Source organism: Equus quagga, chromosome 11, assembly GCF_021613505.1.
Source record: "Equus quagga isolate Etosha38 chromosome 11, UCLA_HA_Equagga_1.0, whole genome shotgun sequence".
Taxonomy (NCBI): Eukaryota; Metazoa; Chordata; class Mammalia; order Perissodactyla; family Equidae; genus Equus; species Equus quagga.
Genome location: NC_060277.1, coordinates 70,344,843 through 70,349,810, shown reverse-complemented (window position 1 = coordinate 70,349,810; position 4,968 = coordinate 70,344,843).

Below are 4,968 nucleotides of genomic sequence, written 5' to 3'. Positions count from 1 at the left end.
GATGTTATTAAAGGTGGAATCCAACCTTTTGTAGCTCAACTCCTGATATGGTCAAAGAAATAAGATCCTCAGTGGCTGTGGCATTACAGAAAGTCGAGGGTTGGATCGAAGGGCAGCAATCACATCTTAAACCACAGGGGAATTGAAACTGGCCCAGTCCCAACTGAGTTCTAGCAATAGTGGGCTCTAAATTAGCAGCACCTCCTCCTAGGTGCCCGACAGAAGAAAAGACATTACCTGTCTGGGAAAACAAAACAAAACAAAACCAAAAATTATCTTGTTCAGTATCCTGTGTTTTTATTCAAAATGTTCAACACAAAATAGAAATTAGGAAGCATATAAAAAGGCAGGAAAAAAAATGTGACCTGACAAGAGATAGCACTATCAATACAGGCTGACCCATTGATGACCCAGGTTTAGAATTAGAAGAAAAGATCTTTAACTATTTAAATAGGTTAAAGAATTTAGAGGATAAGACTATCAGAATGGGTGAACTTGCGTAGAAATGGAAACCCTAAGAAAAACAAAATTAAAATTCTATACCTGAAAAATACAATGTATGAAATGAAGAAATCTTTAGATGGGACTAGAGAATCTTGGACATAGCAATAGGAAAAAAAAATCAGTGAACTAGAACAGAGGTTGGCAAAGTTTTACCATAAAGGACTAGATATTAAATGTTCTAAACTTTGCAAGCCATATGATTTTTGTCACAACTACTCAACTCTGCTTTTTAATGCAAAAGCAACCTTAGACAATATGTAAATGAATGAATGGGACTTTGTTCCAATAAGACTTTATTTATAAAAACAGCCAGTGGACCAGATTTGACCCATGTACCATAGTTTGCTGAACCCTGAAATATAAGACTAGTCAATAGACAGCACCAAACTCAAGCACAGGAAGACAAACGAATGAAAAAACATAACTGTATCAGAGACTTGCAGGAAAATATGAAGCAATCTAACAAATGTGTCTAAGAAGTCCCAGAAAGAGGAAAGGGAAGATTTTTAAAAAGATTGCTTAATAAGATATTGGCCTAAATTTTTCCAAAATTGGAATCCCAAAATTCTAAGGATATACCCAAACTCATGTATCAAACAATCTCAGGGAAACTGAGTGATGAAATAATTGATTAAAAAAATTAATGAATGATTAAAGTTGAATGATTAAAAAGAAAACCACACGTAGCCACATCATTATCAAGTCTCTAGAAACAAAAAATAGAGAGAAAAACCTTAAAAGTAATCAAAGGAAATAAGATACATTACAATTAAGGATCTCCATTACAATATTCAGCTGATTTCTCATCAGAAACAACAGACACAAGAAACCAATGGAAAGATTTAAAATACTGAAGGAAAAATCTGTGAATCTAGAATTTTATAAATAGCAAAATATTATTAAAGAAAGAAGGGAAAAAAGGACATTTTTCAGACCAACAAAAGCTGCATAATTAATGTTTATCAGATTTTAACAACAAGACTAAAGGAAGTTTTCCAGGCTAAGAGGAAATGATATAAGATGGAAGCACAAGGAGTGAAAAGCACTAAAAATTGTAGATATGCAAATAAATATAACAGACTATTTTTCCTTAAATGGGTTAAAATACTTCTGCCAGTTTAAAACAAAAATCCTAAAAATGTATTGGGGATTTAAACATATGTGAAATGAATATATGACAATTGCACAATAGCTAGAAAGTACCATAAATGGTTTTATAATACTATAAATTTTCCATATCATACATGATTTACATGTAAAATTATATATTTTAAATCAAAGTAGACTGTAGTAAGCAGGGGATGCATGGGTTAAATTTTAAAACAGCCACTAAAAAAATAAAAATTAAAGTTGTACATGTAAAAAGTCAGTAGAGGAGATAAAATGTAATACCATTTTTGATTAATCTAAAAGAAAGTAAATAGAAGAAATAATTTTTTTTTAAAAAAAGAACAAATATTACAAGTGGAAAACAAAGAGCAAAATGCTAGATTTAAATCCAATCAGAGCAATAACTACAATAAACTATAAACGGACTAAACACTCCAATTAAAAGGAAGAGATTGCCAGAAAGGTTTAAAAAATAAAAAGAGCCTTTGATATGCCACTTTTAATAATGTACTTGCTTTAAAGCTAAAGAATAGATAGGACAGTAAGAGGATAGGAAAAGACATAACCTGCAAACATTAATCATGAAAATTCTGGTGACATTATAACAATGTTACGAAGGTATCAGAAAAAGAGTATTATCAGAAACAAACAGATTCATCTCACAATTATAAAAGTGTCAGTTCTTCAAAAAGACATACAGAAGAAGATACCACCACCACCCGTGGGTGTCAATAAAGGCTGAGTGCAGAACCTGGACTTCAACAACCAACTGACACTAATGAGGTGGTGTCCCCTGTTTATCCAGTGGGACAGTGTCAGAGGACGCCTACTAAAACACAAGATTTAAATAAAAAACGTAGTTTTATAATACCCCAAAAGTCCATGCTTCAATCAAATATCATGTCAAGAGCAAGGAAGAACTTAAACTGAATGAAAAAAGCTAAGAGATGCCAACATCAGGATGACAGAAATGCCAAAATTATCTGGCAAAGATCTTAAAAATGAGTCGGTAGGCAATTATAAATACATTTGAAGCAAATGAAAAATAGAAAGTCTTTGCAAAGAAATGGAAGGTGTAAAGAAGAATCAAATGTAAATATTAGAATTAAAATGTAAAATAGCTAAAATTTAAAAACTCAGTGGTTGTGCTCAAGAGGAAACTGCAGAGGGCAGAGGACAGACAGAATCATTGAACATATGATAGAACAAGACGAATTACCTAATCTATACAAGAGAAAAAAAAAGTTGATTGAAAAAAAGATAAACTAGGCCTCAGAGACATTTGAGACTACAACAAAAGGTCCAACGTTGGTGTCGTTAGAGTTCCAGAAGGAGAGGTGAAAGAGGGTGGGGCTGAAAAAGTATGCAAGAAATAATGGCCGAAAACTCATCAAATGTGGCACCAAAAAAAACAACATCTACAGCTTCAAGAAGCTGCATGAATCCCAAACAGGATAAACCCCCCAAAATCCAAGCCAAGAAATCATAGCCAAACAAAGAAAATTTCTTGAAAGTAGTGAATGATAAATGACAGATTTCTTATAGGGGAAACACCATTCAAATGACAGCAGATTTTTCATCAGAAGCCATAGGACTCAGAAGGAAGTAGCACAATGTTATTCAAATACTGAAAGAAAAGAACTGTCAACATGGAATTTGATACCTAGTGAAAATATCTTTTAGTAAAGAAAGAGCAATAAAGATGTTCTCAGATGAAAGAAAACTAAGACAATTTGTTCTTAGAAATTCTGCCCTAAAAGAATGGCTAAAAGAAGTTGAAGTTCTCTGAACAGAAAGAAAATGATAAAAGAAGGATACAGAAAGAATGAGTAAAGAAAGAGTAAAAATACTGGTAAGTACAATGGACTTTCTTTCTCCTCTTGAGTTTTCTAAATTTTGTTCGACAGAGAAAACATTATTACATTGTCTAATGTAGTTCACAATGAATATAGAGGAAATATTTAAGGCAATTATAAATCAGGTGGGTAAAGGGATATAAACAGAGGTAAATTGTCTGCACTTACTCAGACTGATAAAATGTTAACACCAATAGAATTTGATAAGCTGTATGTATATCTGTAATATGTCTAGTGGAGCTTCTAAAAGAGCCATGCAAAGAAATACACTCAAAAACACTACAGGTAAAGCAGAATGAAATTCTTAAAAAATGTTCAAGTAATACACAGGAGGCATGAAAAAGCAACCAGAAATTAAAAACAGAGAACAAACAGAAAAATAAAAATATCAGAATTAAGTTTTAAAATATCAATAATTACATTAAATATAAATGGTCTAAATGTACCAAAATCAAAGAATTGATTAGAAACTATGACTCAACTATTGCTGCCTGTAAGAAACTCACTTCAAATGTAAATATATCATAGGTAGACTGAAACTAAGAATGGTACAAAGTTTGGGAGTTCTCAAGACCTCTCTTACTTCTGACACCAACTGTAAGTTTTGAAGTCCCAAAGACAATCCGTAGGTTCAATAATTTGCAATAAGAGCTCATAGCACATAGTAAAGCCATTATACTCTGGTTATGGTTTTATTACAGCAAGAGGATACAGACTAAATCTTCAGAGAGAAGAGGCACATAAGGCAGGGTCCAGGAGAATTTCAGGCATGGAGCTGCTAGTTGTCTTCTCCAGTGAAGTTGTGCACATAATGTTTACTTCTCTCAGCAATGATGTGTGACAATACACATGGAGTATTGCCAACCAGAAGCTCACTTGAATCCTGACATGTAGAGTTTTCACTGGGACTCAGGTCACATAGACATAGTTGACCATGTGCATGGTTGACCTTAGTCTCCAGACATCCAAAAGTTGAGCTGATACTTGTGGCCTGAGGCCCCTCATATTGTTAGTATGTTTTAGCTATTGTGGCCCAAAGCCATCATTATAAATCACCTTGTTAGCATAGACTATCTGGCCTGGCCCAAGGCCCCCAGGTAAACAAAGACACTCTTATCAGACAGGACATTTCAAGGTCTTAGAGATTACCTCCCAGGAGCTGAGGGTAAATGCCAAGCCTCTCTTTGGGCAAGGTTAATCCTTTATGGAACAGATGAAAAAACGCATATCATGAAAACATTAATTCAAAGAAAGCAGGAGGTGCTATATTAATATCAGATAGAGTAGACTTCAGGGAAAAAAATTACCAGGACAAAGAGGAACATCACAACATAATTAGAAGGTCAATTCACCGAGAAGACATGACAATCTTAAATGCATATGCACCAAACAAGAGAGCTATAAAATATGTGAAATAAAAAAAGATAGAACTAAAGGGGAAAGAGATAATTCCACAACTAGAGTAAGTGATTTCAACATCCCTCTTTCAACAATTGCT